This window comes from Mus musculus, chromosome 6 (genome assembly GCF_000001635.26).
Source record: "Mus musculus strain C57BL/6J chromosome 6, GRCm38.p6 C57BL/6J".
NCBI classification, from domain to species: Eukaryota; Metazoa; Chordata; class Mammalia; order Rodentia; family Muridae; genus Mus; species Mus musculus.
In genome coordinates, this window is record NC_000072.6 from 58757612 (window position 1) to 58774917 (window position 17306).

A 17306-nucleotide genomic window follows, 5' to 3' on the forward strand; every position below is an offset into this window, starting at 1 on the left:
GTGTGTGTGTGTGTGTGTGTTTATGTCTATGTGTCCTGTGTGTGTGTGTGCGCCCACGTACACCACGTACAAAAGTGTATAACACACACACACACTTTCTGTTTCAAATATTTTCTTGTCCCACAAGTCATTTAACGCCACTAGATTATTTTTAAATAGAAGTCAATTATACTTCATTAGTTACTTTCCTACTGCTATGATCGAATACCATGACCAACACTACTTATAAAAGAGTTTATCTGAGCTTATGGTTCTAGAAGGATAAGAGTCCAAGTTGGCAGAATAGAAGCATCACAACTGGAGCAGGAACTTCTTGAATAACAAGCACCGAATAGAGAGAGCAAATTAGAAGTAGGAATGGTTTTCTTATTCTCCAAGCCTATCTAAGTTACACACTTCCTCCAGATGGCCAAACCTCCTGAAACTTCCCCAGAAGAACTACCCAAAAAGGGAGCTAAGTATTCAAACACATGAGCCTGTGGGGATATTTTTATTCAAACTGCCACAACACCAGCCAGCTAGCTCAGAAAAGTAGCCACTCTGTAGCTCCTTGTCCTATCTTCATAAAACACCCATTTAGGGTGGCTTTCCCCATCCATCAATCCATCCATCCATCCATCCATCCATCCATCCATCCATCCATCCATCTATTCACCCACCCACCCATCCATCCATCTATGGATCTATCTATAACATATCTATTGACCTTACTCCTCATGTTAGCCATTTGTCTCTACCATGACATCACACCTTATAGGAACAAGTTGAGGAAGGATTTATTTCAGTTCATGTTTTTTAGAGCATGCTAGTGTGGATAGCATTGTAGAGTTTGTGGCAATAGGAAGATGTAAACCAGAAAGCATGAACAGGACAAAGCAGGACTGGGTGATAAACCTCAAGGCTTTCCCAGTGCCCAACATCTGCCAGTCAGACCTCCATGTCTTAAAGGGTTCATTACCTCCCAACACTGTGCCTCCATGTTGGAACCAAATGTTCAAAACCATGAATAAGTATCCATCTATTTTGCTGCATTTGAGGAATAAAAGGAGGCCAATTCATTTGGGTGCAGTTGTATAAACATATTTTACAATAAAATAACAGCTGAGATTCCTCTGGGTTCTGGAGATTGATCTGACACAATAAATGAATAGTTAAAAAATGCTAACATAGGGCAGTAGTGGCACATGCCTTTAATCCTAGCACTTGGGAGGCAGAGGCAGGCAGATTTCTGAGTTCGAGGTCAAGCCTGGTCTACAGAGTGAGTTCCAGGACAGCCAGGGCTATGCAGAGAAACCCTGTCTCGAAAAACCAAAAATCAAATAACAACAACAACAACAACAACAACAACAACAACAACAAAAAGTTGCCTATTATACTATTGAAGCAAGCCTTCATTTGACCTTTTCTGTTTACCACAGATGCATCTGAGGCACAGCCTGACACACTGAGAAAACAAAGTGGCCTGAGGTCAGCTGAAGAATCCACTGCAGGACATTGTCTTCTTAGTAGGCATTCAGGTGTCAGAAGCCAAAATACTACCCGAGTTAGAGGACAGCAAAGGTTTGTTGTTTCTTGTCATTCTTTAACCTAACAGGAAGAGGACATTAATGAGGACTAAGTTACAGACAAGCTCTGATATATGCATACAGCAAGAATAGACTTGAATGGTGCTGATTTCCTTTGTCAGTTATTTTCAGGGACATCTTGTAGCTTAGTAGTAAACACCATCAGCAGAAACATGAATACCTAGATGATTTGGAGATGTGATACTAAATTGCTGGAAATATGATTGATCACTCCACTCTTTCAAAATTTAGTGGAAATGAAAACTCTACATGGAGTTGGGTGGTCACGGTACATGTCTTTAGTCCCAGCACTCAGGAGGAGGCAGAGACAGGTGGATCTCTGAATTCAAGTCCAGTCTGCCCCTCATCCCCCAAAAAAAGAAAGAAATCTCTGTAATCTGTGTGTGTGTGTGTGTGTGTGTGTGTGGTGGTGGTGGTAGTGGTGATGGTGGTGTTGGTGGTGAGATGCTGAGGACCAATCTCAGGACTCTATACATGCAACAGCAAGTACTCTATCCCTGATACTGAGACACATTCATATTCCCAGGCTCTTACTTCTTACATTTTTGGTTGTGAGCCTAACCTTTAATGGCTGAGCCATCTCTCCAGCCCTTACTCTTACTTCTTATAATGATCCAAGTAAGAAGATGCTGACATGACAACCTTCAGCTGAAATGTCCCCCCTGCCTAAGATAAACTGACTTAAGTTTATACTTCTGGTGGTCAAGTGAAGGTACAAATGTTAAGAGCATGAACAAAGCACATTTAAAAATATTAATTTATGGCAAAGTCTTAAGAAGTTTTTTGGTACCAAAATGAAGAATAAAAGCATACTTTGTGATAATTTTTTATAAACTTTATTATTTAAAAACTGCAAAACAAATCATGATCTTTCAAAATTAACCAGATCCAAAATCTATACATCTCAGTTAGCTTCAAATTCCTGAAGCCACAGAATTTTCAATATTTAATATATTCTATGCACTTATAGTAAGTCAGAAAGTGCCTTTCAGCCACTGTCAAGAGTACCTTCAAACTTATTTTGGACACAGGTACACATAACACACACACACTCACACACACACACACACACACACACACACACACACACACACACATACACACACACTCACATGTTAAGCCTGCACCCTGGCCCTGGCTTCTGTTTTCCCAGTTGTTCTTTTATATAAAGCAGGAGAGACATGTACATGTGCTTTTTAAATATTTGGCAACTTTGGATAAAGAATGAAATTTTCAGTCCTGCTTCTACTGTTGTTTTGAAATTCTAGAATTGCCTTTTCTATTGCTTGTAAAATAGCTCAACATGTAGAGAATAACTCTCAAAAACATTCAAAGGAGATGAAAATCTACTCAATGGCTTTGAAAAGCTCCTGTCTGCATGGTGTGTATGTGAGATGTTGGTCTTTGGAATAGTGCTGACTTCTGCAAAGGCTCCATTGCAGCTCGCTATATGAGTGGTGTCTGCTCTACTTAAGCATCAACATTTCTCAGTGGATTATATTTCTTGCCTTGGTGGGGTAATACTTGTAAAAAAAGATCATTTATTTATATTTTAAATAATAACAAAGATTTGTTTCTCTTTAAGAAAACAGTAACAGCGCCGGGCATGGTGGCACACGCCTTTAATCCCAGCACTCAGGAGGCAGAGGCAGGCGAATTTCTGAGTTCAAGGCCAGCCTGGTCTACAGCCAGAGCTATACAGAGAAACCCTGTCTCAAAAAACCAAAAAGAAAAAAAGAAAAAGAAAAAAAGGAAAAAAGAAAAAGAAAAAGAAAACAGTAACAGATCTGTTTAAACTTTCCCTTCTTGGAAAATATTGAGGTCTTTCACTTTCATGTTAAAGACAAAGCATACCAACTGAACAAGTACCAGGAAAATAATAGGGAACACGTCGGCTGCTGAAGCCAACTAAGCCTCTGGCACACAAAGACATAACTGTGGAGAGCTGTTTCATTGGCCTCTAAAAATTATGAATCTGAAGAACTGTAAAAGAGAAGACATGAACAGGTGAACAGATAAATGCAATGTAGCATATTATGGAATATATTCATATAATGGAATGAATTTTATCTGGCCATAAAAGGAATGGAATTATTGGTATTTGCTGTGATATGAACTTGAAAACATTATGGTAACTGAAATAAGACAAATTTGGCCAAGTAATTATTTAGACTAATCAAACTAATAGGAGAGTAGAAGTCACTGTGTTCTGGGCAGAAGGAAAATAGAAAGTTCTAATGAATGCAGTGTGTCCTTTAGGATTACAGAAATGTAGCAGAGCAGTGATGGCTTCACAGCACTGTAAGCAAGCTTCATGTCACAGACTTCACACTTGAAAAGGATGAAATGATAGATTCCATGGTATATTTACCTCCGTAAAGAAAGAGAGGGAGGCTAGAGAGGTGGCATGTAAGAGCACACCATTCCCCAGCATGGAATCTATCAGGTATGGTGGTGCACACCTGTAGTCCTTCTGCTGAGAAGGTGGAGACAAGAGGATCTGGAGTTCAAGGTCAATCTCAGCTACACAGAAAGTTCAAGTCTAACCACGAATACAAGAGGCCCCACCTCAAAACCAAACAAACAAATAAAAAATAATTTAAAAATTGCAGAGAACAGAAAGTGAGAGGAAAGCCAAGTAATGACTTTCTTTTTTTCTTTTGGTTCTCTCACTCAAAAAGAGTTTAATAAATAAGCATTAAGAATAAAGCAGTAGGACTGGAGAGATGGCTTAGTGATTAAGAGCACTAAGTGTTCTTCTGGAGGTCCTGAGTTCAATTCCCAGCAACCACATGGTGGTTCAGAACCATCTGTAATTGGATCTGATGCCCTCTCCTGCCATGTCTGAAGACAGCAACTGTGAACTTGCATATATAAAGATACACAAATCTTTTTTCTAAAAAAAGAATAAAGCAGTAAATACAACAAAAGCTCTACCTCAGAAAGCTTTCATTTTGCCTGATAATTAAAACACAGTAAACCTAAGCTTAATTATAAATAGATGCCTAGTCACATCCATCTCCAATGTATTAACACAAAGGAAACAAAAACCAGACAAAAAACTAATCTCAGGAAATAATTAATGTGCATTCCTTTTTTTTTTCGTTTTTTGAGACAGGGTTTCTCTGTATAACTGTCTCACCACCACCACCCACCCCCACACACATGTACCACCATCACAAAGGATGGTTTTGGTGGGAGGGGGGAGCCCTAAATGTCTATCAGGGCTTTTTAGTAAGCAGTAAGCTGGGTGTACCTGTGAGAGCATCTAATTGGAAAGTTACTGTGGCCTTTAACATAACAGGCTGGTTCTGGGACTCCTATCATAAACTTAACTTCTGCTCCCTTCTGAATTGATAGCAGGGGGTAGGCTTATAACCTGGGGGTGCAAGTTTGTTGGGGGAATAACCTGGAGACACTGGTCTTGTTGAGGGTGAACCTGGAAACTGGTCTTGCTGGGATTAGCCTAGAGACTGGAGCTAGGCTCAGATTTTGTTGTGGGCAACTTGGAAACCAGTGCTTAGTACCAGCCTGTTAGTTTACCTGAGTTGAAACTTAGGTCAGGTTCTCTAAAATGGAGTCTGAATTTAAAAGATTCAGCATCTCAGTATAACGAATTTAATCCAGGTTAAAACACCATGAACAATTGTATTTGCCAGTGTGCCAAATGCTTAAAGTTCAAGCAACTATTTAGACTTTTCAGAATCTGTAGTAGCCCTCCACATTTGCCTTGGATTGCAGACCTTTTAGACATAGGCCCTGCCTCCCCCCAGGTCAGACCACTCCTCGTGCAGCCTCTCTAATCTTTCCTATCTTCACCAAATACATAACTATCTACATACACAGTACTAGTGAGAATAAACAGAAATAAAATTTTGGATACAATTTGCCCTTAAGAAACTCACACTCTGGTTCAGGATCATACAAAGATAACTAACTAACAAACAAAACAAAACAACAAAACAAAAAACCAAACAAACCCCAAAACAGAACAACCCAACCCCCCTCAAACCCTAAGGAGAAGTAGTGTCATACAAGATCAAATGAGGGATGAAACCAGACATATTAGAAGGAAGCACTTATAGAAGGAAGGAGGGAATGAGCATGGTCTTAAATCTTGGTGGTGTGGAGATAACTCGGCCTGATCAGGGGCACAAGTCCCTTCCAGTCCACTCCAGCACCGGTGTTCCTTGCGCACGGAGTCTCTGGACACCCCCGAGGTCCTCACAGGACCGTCCACGGGATCTTAAGACCTCTGGTGAGTGGAACACAACTTCTGCCAGGAGGCAGGTACGAACACCAGATATCTGGGCACCTTTCCTGCAAGAGGAGAGCTTGCCTACAGAGAGTACTCTGACCACTGAAACTAAGGAGAGATCTAGTCTCCCAGGGCTGCTGATAGAGGCTAACATAATCACCTGAGGAACAAACTCTAACCAGAGACAACTATAACAGCTAGCTCCAGAGATTACCAGATGGCAAAAGGCAAACATAAGAATCCTACTAACAGAAATCAAGACCACTCACCATCATCAGAACCCAGCACTCCCACCCCACCTAGTCCTGAAACACTCAGCACCCCAACACTCCCGAAAAGCTAGACCCGGATTTAAAAGTATAACTCATGATGATGGTAGAGGACATCAAGAAGGACTTTAATGACTCACTTAAAGAAATACAGGAGAACAAAGGTAAACATGTACAAGACCTTAAAGAGGAAACACAAAAATCCCTTAAAGAATTACAGGGAAACACGACCAAACAGGTGATGGAATTGAAAAAAACCATCCAAGTCCTAAAACGGGAAATAGACACAATAAAGAAAACCCAAAGTGAGGCAAAGCTGGAGATAGAAATCCTAGGAAAGAAATCTGGAACCATAGATGCTAGCATCAGCAACAGAATACAAGAGATGGAAGAGAGAATCTCAGGTGAAGAAGATTCTATAGAGAACATCGGCACAACAATCAAAGAAAATACAAAATCCAAAAAGATCCTAACTCAAAACATCCAGGAAATCCAGGACACAATGAGAAGACCAAACCTACGGATAATAGGAGTTGATGAGAATGAAGATTTTCAACTCAAAGGACCAGCAAATATCTCCAACAAAATTATAGAAGAAAACTTCCCAAACCTAAAGAAAGTGATGCCCATGAACATCAAGAAGCCTACAGAACTCCAAATAGACTGGACCAGAAAAGAAATTCCTCCCGACACATAATAATCAGAACAACAAATGCACTAAATAAAGATAGACTATTAAAAGCAGTAAGGGAGAAAGGTCAAGTAACATATAAAGGAAGGCCTATCAGAATTACACCAGACTTTTCACCAGAGACTATGAAAGCCAGAAGAGCCTGGACAGATGTTATACAGACACTAAGAGAACACAAATGCCAGCCCAGACTACTATACCTGGCCAAACTCTCAATTACCATAGATGGAGAAACCAAAGTATTCTGCGACAAAACCAAATTCACACATTATCTTTCCATGAATCCAGCCCTTCAAAGGATAATAACAGGAAAAAAAAAAACAAAAACAAAAAACAATACAAGGACGAAAATCACGCCCTAGAAAAAGCAAGAAAGTAATTCCTCAACAAGCCAGAAAGAAGACAGCCACAAGAACAGAATGCCAACTCTAACAACAAAAATAAAAGGAAGCAACAATTACTTTTCCTTAATATCTCTTAATATCAATGGACTCAATTCCCCAATAAAAAGACATAGACTAACAGACTGGCTACACAAACAAGACCCAACATTCTGCTGCTTACAGGAAACCCATTTCAGGGAAAAAGACAGACACTACCTCAGAGTGAAAGGCTGGAAAACAATTTTCAAAGCAAATGGTCTGAAGAAACAAACTGGAGTAGCCATTCTAATATCAAATAAAATCAACTTCCAACCCAAAGTTATCAAAAAAGACAAGGAGGGACACTTCAAACTCATCAAAGGTAAAATCCTCCAAGAGGAACTCTCAATTCTGAATAGCTATGCTCCAAATGCAAGGGCAGCCACATTCATTAAAGACACTTTAGTAAAGCTCAAAGCACACATTGCACCTCACGCAATAAGAGTGGGAGACTTCAACACACCACTTTCATCAATGGACAGATCGTGGAAACAGAAACTAAACAGGGACACAGTGAAACTAACAGAAGTTATGAAACAAATGGACTTAACAGATATCTACAGAACATTTTATCCTTAAACAAAAGGATATACCTTTTTCTCAGCACCTCATGGTACCTTCTCCAAAACTGACCATATAATTGGTCACAAAACAGGCCTCAACAGATACAAAAATATTGAAATTGTCCCATGCATCCTATCAGACAACCATAAACTAAGGCTGATCTTCAATAAAAACATAAATAATGGAAAGCCAACATTCACGTGGAAAATAAACAACACTCTTCTCAATGATACATTGGTCAAGGAAGGAATAAAGAAAGAAATTAAAGACTTTTTATTAGAGTTAAATGAAAATGAAGCCACAACATACCCAAACCTATGGGACACAATGAAAGCATTTTTAAGAGGGAAACTCATAGCTCTGAGTGTCTCCAAAAAGAAACTAGAGAGAGCACACACTAGCAGCTTGACAACACATCTAAAAGCTCTAGAAAAAAAGGAAGCAAATTTACCCAAGAGGAGTAGACAGCAGGAAATAATCAAACTCAGGGGCAAAATCAACCAAGTGGAAACAAGAAGAACAATTTCAAAGAATTAACCAAACGAGGATTTGTGTCTTTGAGAAAATCAACAAGATAGATAAACCCTTAGCCAGACTCACTAGAGGGCACAGGGACAGCATCCTAATTAACAAACTCAGAAACAAAAAGGGAGACATAACAACAGATCCTGAAGAAATCCAAAACACCATCAGATCCTTCTACAAAAGGCTATACTCAACAAAACTGGAAAACCTGGACGAAATGGACAAATTTCTAGACAGATACCAGGTACCAAAGTTAAATCAGGATCAAGTTAACAATCTAAACAGTCCCATATCCCATTAATAGTCTCCCAGCCAAAAAAAGCCCAGGACCAGATGGGTTTAGTGCAGAGTTCTATCAGACCTTCAAAGAAGATCTAATTCCAGTTCTGCACAAACTATTCCACAAAATAGAAGTAGAAGGTACTCTACCCAACTCATTCTATGAAGCCACAATTACTTTGATACCCAAACCACAGAAAGATCCAACAAAGATACAGAACTTCAGACCAATTTCCCTTATGAATATCAATGCAAAAATCCTCAATAAAATTCTCGCTAACCAAATCCAAGAACACATTAAAGCAATCATCCATCCTGACCAAGTAGGTTTTATTCCAGGGATACAGGGATGGTTTAATATACGGAAATCCATCAACGTAATCCATTATATAAACAAACTCAAAGACAAAAACCACATGATCATTTCATTAGATTCGGAAAAAGCTTCGACAAGATCCAACACCCATTCGTGATAAAAGTCTTGGAAAGATCAGGAATTCAAGGCCCATACCTAAACATGATAAAAGCAATCTACAGCAAACCAGTAGCCAACATCAAAGTAAATGGTGACAAGCTGGAAACAATCCCACTAAAATCAGAGACTAGATAAGGCTGCCCACTTTCTCCCTACCGATTCAACATAGTACTTGAAGTCCTAGCCAGAGCAATTCAACAACAAAGGAGATCAAGGGGATACAAATTGGAAAAGATAAAGTCAAAATATCACTTTTTGCAGATGATATGATAGTATATATAAGTAACCCTAAAAATTCCACCAGAGAACTCCTAAACCTGATAAAGAGCTTCGGTGAAGTAGCTGGATATAAAATTAACTCAAACAAGTCAATGGCCTTTCTCTACACAAAGAATAAACAGGCTGAGAAAGAAATTAGGGAAACAACACCCTTCTCAATAGTCACAAATAATATAAAATATCTTGGCATGACTCTAACTAAGGAAGTGAAAGATCTGTATGATAAGAACTTCATGTCTCTGAAGAAAGAAATTAAAGAAGATCTCAGAAGATGGAAAGATCTCCCATGCTCATGGATTGGTAGGATAAATATTTTAAAAATGTCTATCTTGCCAAAAGCAATCTACAGATTCAATGCAATCCCCATCAAAATTCCAACTCAATTCTTCAACGAATTAGAAAGAGCAATCTGCAAATTCATCTGGAATAACAAAAAACCTAGGATAGCAAAAACTCTTCTCAAGGATAAAAGAACCTCTGGTGGAATCACCATGCCTAACCTAAAGCTGTACTACAGAGCAATTGTGATAGAAAACTGCATGGTACTGGTATAGCGACAGACAAGTAGACCAATGGAATAGAATTGAAGACCCAGAAATGAACCCACACACCTATGGTCACTTGATCTTTTACAAGGGAGCTAAAACCATCCAGTGGAAGAAAGACAGCATTTTCAACAAGTGGTGCTGGCACAACTGGTAGTTATCATGTAGAAGAATGCAAATCGATCCATTCCTATCTCCTTATACTAAGGTCAAATCTAAATGGATCAAGGAACTCCACATAAAAACAGAGACACTGAAACTTATACAGGAGAAAGTGGGGAAAATTCTCGAAGATATGGGCATAGGGGTAAAATTCCTGAATAGAACAGCAATGGCTTGTGCTGTAAGACCGAGAATTGACAAATGGGACCTCATGAAACTGCAAAGCTTCTGCAAGGCAAAAGACACTGTCAATAAGACAAAAAGGCCACCAACAGATTGGGAAAGGATCTTTACCTATCCTAAATCAGATAGGGGACTAATATCCAATATATATAAAGAACTCAAGAAGGTGGGCTGCAGAAAATCAAATAACCTCATTAAAAAATGGGGCTCAGAGCTGAACAAAGAATTCTCACCTGAGGAATACCGAATGGCTGAGAAGCTCCTGAAAAAATGTTCAGCATCCTTAATCATCAGAGAAATGCAAATCAAAACAACCCTGAGATTCAATCTCACACCAGTCAGAATGGCTAAGATCAAAAATTCAGGTGACAGCAGATGCTGGCGAGGACGTGGAGAAAGAGGAACACTCCTTCATTGTTGGTGGGATTGCAAGCTTGTACAACCACTCTGGAAATCAGTCTGGCGGTTCCTCCGAAAATTGGACATAGTACTACTGGAGGATCCAGCAATACCTCTCCTGGGCATATATCTAGAATATGTCCCAACCGGTAAGAAGGACACATGCTCCACTATGTTCATAGCAGCCTTATTTATAATAGCCAGAAGCTGGAAAGAACCTAGATCCCCCTCAGCAGAGGAATGGATACAAAAATGTGGTACATTTACATAATGGAGTACTACTCAGCTATTAAAAAGAATGAATTTATGAAATTCCTAGGCAAATGGTTGGACCTGGGGGGGCATCATCCTGAGTGAGGTAACCCAATCACAAAAGAACTCAAATGATATGTACTCACTGATAAGTGGATATTAGCCCAGAAACTTAGTATACTCGAAATATAAGATACAATTTGCCAAACACATGAAACTGAAGAAGAACGAAGAGCAAAGTGTGGACATTTTGCCCCTTCTTAGAATTGGAAACAATCACCCATGGACGGAGTTACAGAGACAAAGTGTGGAGCTGAGACAAAAGGATGGACCATCTAGAGACTGACATATCCAGGGATCTATCCCATAATTAGCCTCCAAACAATGACGCCATTGCATACACTAGCAAGCGTTTGCTGAAAGGACCCTGATATAGCTGTCTCCTGTGAGACTAGGCCGGGGCCTACCAAACACATAAGTGGATGCTCACAGTCAGCTATTGGATGGATCACAGGGCCCCCAATGGAGGAGCTAAAGAAAGTATCCAAGGAGCTAAAGAGATCTGCAACCTGTAGGTGCAACAACATTATGAACTAACCAGTACCCGGAGCTCTTGACTCTAGCTGCATATGTATCAAAAGATGATCTAGTCGGCCATCACTGGAAAGAGAGGCCCATTGGACACGCAAACTTTATATGCCCCAGTACAGGGGAACACCAGGGCCAAAATTGGGAATGGGTTGGTAGGGGAGTGGGGGAGGATATGGAGGACTTTTGGGATAACATTGGAAATGTAATTGAATAAAATACATAATAAAAAAAAATAAAAGGACTAACCTGTAAAAAAAAAATCTTGGTGGTGTGGTGGTACAAAGAGGTGATCATTAATCTAAAATAGGTAAAACAGTGCCATGGAAAGTTTGCAAAAACAGTATGTGAGGCAAGCATTTCTCATGTGTTCATCTCTTGTTTCTGAATCGTTAACTTGTGAACAAATACTGTTAATTTCTGATGTCAGTCTGGGAAACCTCATCAGGTATCTTGCACTGGTCACCACTGGACTCATGTCAGTATGCAGATAACTTTGCCCTCACATGAGCCTGCAGTAAGTGGGCTGTGGCAGGTGCTGAGCCCTTTGCTATTTTCCCTCTTCTTGACGATGATGATCAAAGATGTCTTCATTGGCCCCTCTTGAGAGAGCTGTTGACACTACAGCCCAGGTAAGTAGTCACGCCACAGACCAATCTTCCTGTTGTTGAGAACTGAAAAGCCAAACCCAGTTTGTGGAGTTCAGAGGTAATCTTTCCAAGCAGAGCAATCCAGTCAGAAGCCAATTAGTATCAGTCATCTTGGAGAGGACTTTGACTCAGAACAGCTGAGTTGAATCAGCAAGAAAGAGCTAGGAAGGGTAAGCTTATTCAGCAGTAAGCATCCAAGATGACAATTACATCTGGCAAATAAAAGTTACTTTTACATTAGCCCAACATGAAATTACTTATGAATGAAGTACTATTTTGCAAGACTCTCACTTATACAGCCTTCTTTATCTTTCAACATCATAGAAGACAAATTTAAGGATGTTAAAGGAAAGAACTAAATGGCAGTTTATCCTAAGCATTCAATATTAAATACCCACACATAGTGCACACAACTTGGGAGTAATGTATCAAGAGGAAGATGAATAACTTCTACTCACCTGTCATCCCACCACTCAAAGCAGTTAGGCTCCAGCCTCCATGTTTGCCAACTGCTGCCTTTGATCTGCCATTGTGGACTCTAAACTTCTGAAAACATAAGCCCGAATATACTTATTTTTTCTTTTCTAAATTGTCTTGGTCATGGTGTTTCATCACAGCAATAAAAAAGTAATCATTACAGATAAGTAAAAAGTCTTCTGTAGAAACTTTTTTGTACAGAGAAACCCTGTCTCCAAAAAACAAAAAAAAAAAAAAAAAAACAAAACGAAACTTTTTTGTGGAGCCAGAGTTTATAAAACTGGCTGACCAAACTGACATGGGAAGCTAAGGAGGGAAGTGTCCTCTATGCCAAACTACATGTTTAAGTTGATTGGTTTAAACTAGAGTGAAATCGGGATGGTTTGGAGGTGGAGTAATTAATAAAGATGATTCCAAGGGGTTTTTGTTGTTGTTCTTTACCGTTGAGAGAAATAGAGATAAATTATTCAAAATTTTGACTTCTCAGTTTATAAGTATATAATATTTTAGTCCCTGATAGAAAAATTGCAGGTGCATGCCTGCAATTCCAGCATTCAGGGTGCAGAGACATGAGAAGTGCGTGTTCTAGGATAGCTGTGCAGGGGGTGTGTGATGTGGGCTATGGGAGGAAGAATTTCTTTCATTATCTTGCACTTCTAAGAATCAGTCTGGCTTCTGATGCTGAAATTCTTACAGCATGTTCTGGTGTTCACTGCTTTCTGAAAATATCAGCAACAGATTCCCGTTATCGCACAGCACCCTCTACTGGACAGGGAGAGAAGCATTGCCTCTAGCTTTGAAAGGCAGTCATTTGTAAGAAACTTTAGATCACCAGCATGGATGCAGTCCTCTCCTGGAGCCAAGATACTATCTCAGTGAGTGACAGCTCTATGCACACCAGGAGTCTCTGCCCAGGAGTTTGCGCAACCTCCGTAGGACTGAGGTGTATCGTTTAGGAAGTGAGAAAAGCGACAGCTTTAGCTTATTTGAAGATGTTTCCACCCTATAAAATGCCATTGAAACATGACCAGCGTATCACTTGTCTGATGGAGAAAGTCCACTTGGAATGTAGTGCATTTTCCCTTGAAAAATATTTTAAAGACAAAGCAGGGATGTGTAACAGACAGCCATAACTGAGGACTAGAAGGCAGAGAAGAATCCTTTCATACATTTAGTGAAATTCTATGTGTGTGCTCAGGGTACACATAATCTTCTGCTGTTTACTTTTTTCTTAAACCTCATTTCTATTTTTGAAACAAAACAAAGCACATTTTAAAAACCCACTATTAAGTAGCTTGCAAACTAACAAAAGCTGCTATCAAAAAAATGGACTTTAAAAGGGTAAAGGCATACTATTTAATTCTTGATATTAGTGAAAAATATAGATTTCATTATCAAAAGCATAAGTAGCATATGACAATATACATAATGGAAGCATATTTGTATAAATTTCAGTCACTAGAATAAAAAATAAAGTCAAACATCTTTGAAAAATAGAAGAAAATGAATATAATAAAATTTTACAATGAGAGAAAATTCTGACAATAGAATTTTTAAAAACATGAAGTTTGAATAAGGCTAAACTCTTGCTAAATAGCAAGATTTTAAGTAATTAGATAAAAAGAAAAATGCATCTCTTGAATTCTTAAGAGAAGTCGACTCAAACTGAAAGTGGCAGAAAATATATGAGAGACGAAATATTTTAGATAAAGTAGCAAGTGGTGTTCTACTCAGACTAAGGCTAGATGTGAATCTAGTAAAATGCTAATTGACAAATAATACCATATGCAATGATTTGATCTGAATTCTATATAGTAAATAACCTATGAATTTATTTTACAGCAGCAGAGCATCAAGATATATAAATCACATCTGCTAATAAGGGGAGAATTAGCAACACTGAAAATGAAACTCTCCTGATGATTCTTTATACAGCCTGACTTTGGTGTTTTCATGTTATTTTTGATTCTCTGCCTTTTTTGTTGTCTGGCACCATCTAGTGTATGAGAAACGCCACTGCTCCTATGGATGGGCATTTCCTAAAGAACTGTTAATCCAGGGAGCATGATTGATCCAACAAGATCAGTGAAAAATTATGAAGGAACTCTGCTGCTCATATAACCTTGGAACAGCATCATTATCCACCTTAGTCACTCATGATGTTGGAAAAGACTAATGTCCTCAATCTAAACAGTTGCCAGGGCCTGTGTTCTCTGTTCCTACAGTAACCCAGGAGGTAGAACTATCACTACTTGACCTAGTAAAGGGGAGGGAGACATGCATTCCTCGGAGAGTATTGACAATTAAATTTTACTCAGATTCACCCCATCAAGAATATACATATGATCCCATGTTTGCTGATATCTTCTCAAGATACACAGATGCCTATGCCACTCTGACTGCAAGTTCAAAAACAACAATAGTTCCTCCTTTGAGGCTCAGTGGCCTCTGTATTAACCACACAGAGGTCATTGACAGCTATTAACTGTCCTTAAAAGTTCTTGTCGAGCAAGAGAAAACTGCTCTCTGGCGTCTTATATGTAAAGATAAGTTGCTCTCTAAGTCTAGCAGTAGTGTCTTTCTTTATATCTTGAATGCTTCCATTGCTTTAATTCAGGAACCAAAAAAATATTTTAAAGGTCTAATTTAGTGACACTTTAAAGGTATTTACAACTCTCCTATGTTATGGTTAATATTGTTACTTTATCTTACAGTTGATCTCTATTTGTATTCTCATTTTATTTCAAACAAGAGGTAAATAGTATAAAAATTAAGCAATAGGGGGCTGGAGAGAGGGCTGAGAGGTTAAGAGCACTACCTGCTCTTCCAGAAGACCTGGGTTCATTTCCCAGTGCCCACATGGCGGCTCATAACTGTGTGTAACTCCAGGTCCAGGGGATTTGACACCCTCACACCAATGTATACTAAAAAATTTTAAAGTTAAATAAATTACTAAAAAAATTAATCAATAGCTAAAAGACATTAGAGTTGATAATATAACAAAAAAAAATCACAGCACTTAACATTTATAACCATCATTTACACAAATTCTAGCATAATGACTACATAGCCATTCTGTGCTCTGAGGTTCCTTTCTGCTTCTTGGTTTAGAAAACATTCACATCATGAAGATAGTTGTTGAAATAAAATACATTCTGGGGGGGGGGAAGAGATATGTACAGCACTCATGATGTATTTCTGTGTAAAAGGGATGGCCTACTTCTTTTTTCATACAAAAATGCCAACAGTATGGTGAGTATACTGATGATCCAGTCTTAGCCCTTCAGAGGCTGTGGCAGAAAGCTTGTGAGTTGAAGAGTCTCCTGGGGCTGGAGAGATGGCTCAGTGGTTAAGAGCACTGATTGCTCTTCCAAAAGTCCCGAGTTCAAATCCCAGTAACCACATGGTGGCTCACAACCATCCATAATGAGATCTGATGCCCTCTTCTGGAGTTTCTGAAGACAGCTACAGTGTGTTTACATATAATAAATAAATAAATCTTAAAAAAAAACAACACTTGGTTTAAAAAAAAAAAGTCTCCTGGTTGACATCGTGAAACAATGTTCCAAAAAAAACCAAACCAAAACAAAAAATCTGTATTGATTAATCTTCATTATCAACCTGACTGAATTTGGAACTTCTAGGTGTGTCTGTGAGGGTGTTTTAGAGATGTTTAACTGTGAGCAGCATCAAACCATAGGCTATGCATTCTGAAAGGGATTAAAGGGAGAAAGGAAAGGTAAGCTGAGTGCTTGCACAGACCTCTCTGCTTCTTGACTAGGGACACAGCATAGCCATCTCCATACCTCCCTTGATATGATAGACATATACCTTAAACTCTGAATCAGAATAAACACTTTCTTCCTCAAGCCATTTGGGTCATGTGCCTTGCCACAAAAATAAGAAAACTGATGCAGAAAATTGATACGGATGACTGGGGTTATTTCTGTAACAAAGCTGTCCTTGTGAGTTGTAGGCTTCAGGAATTCATCTTCAGGAGAAATATAGAATAGTTTGGAATTGTTGATTAGAGAAACACAGAACTGTGCTGTAAAGGCCACTCTGGTAGAAACCATTTTTTTGCTAGCCCAATTAAACAATTCTTCTACCAGAGTTATTTGGCCCAGCTCCAGCCATACAGCTCCTGCACTGGACCCATCTAAGGCAGGACAGATTCTTATATCAAACACTCAATCCAAAAAAAGTAAGTCCATGGGGCCAGGTCAAACCACAAACACAATGCAAATGACCAAGAAGCATGTCTCCCACCAAACTCACTTGTCCTATAGAAATATTCTTTAATAATATCTACACAGATGAAGCCAAAAATGCAGAACTTAATAATAAACATCTAAAAATTCAAGGAAGTAGAAAAAGACATGAACAAACATTTCACTGACATCCAAGAGTTAAACAAGAAATTCTAGAGTTATAGCCCAGAAAACACAAATACCCAGCTGAATGACATGCCAAAGATAATTAAATCCAAACTCTAAGCAATCCCATTAAAATCAGAAATTTCCCATCCTTTAATCCTTTTCAATACAATGCTTAGAGCAATGAGACAAGAAATGAGAAATTTAAGGGGATACAATCAGAAAGAGAAGTCAAATTATCTCTATTTCGTATAATATGATATTATACATGAAAGATTCAAAAATTACACCAAAACTTCTAGAAAAAAAATAAGCAATTTTAACAA

The 17306-nt window shown here is 38.8% G+C and overlaps 1 long non-coding RNA gene across 1 annotated transcript in view; it reads right to left on the reverse strand.

The window, feature by feature from the left end:
• Positions 1-733: 733 nt before the first annotated feature.
• Gm38822 overlaps positions 734-17306 on the reverse strand; it is a 55404-nt gene continuing 38831 nt past the window's right edge. Inside the window, exon 3 of the long non-coding RNA XR_869136.2 lies at positions 734-1587. This is a non-coding gene — a long non-coding RNA (predicted gene, 38822). The remainder of the gene's footprint in view (positions 1588-17306) is intronic.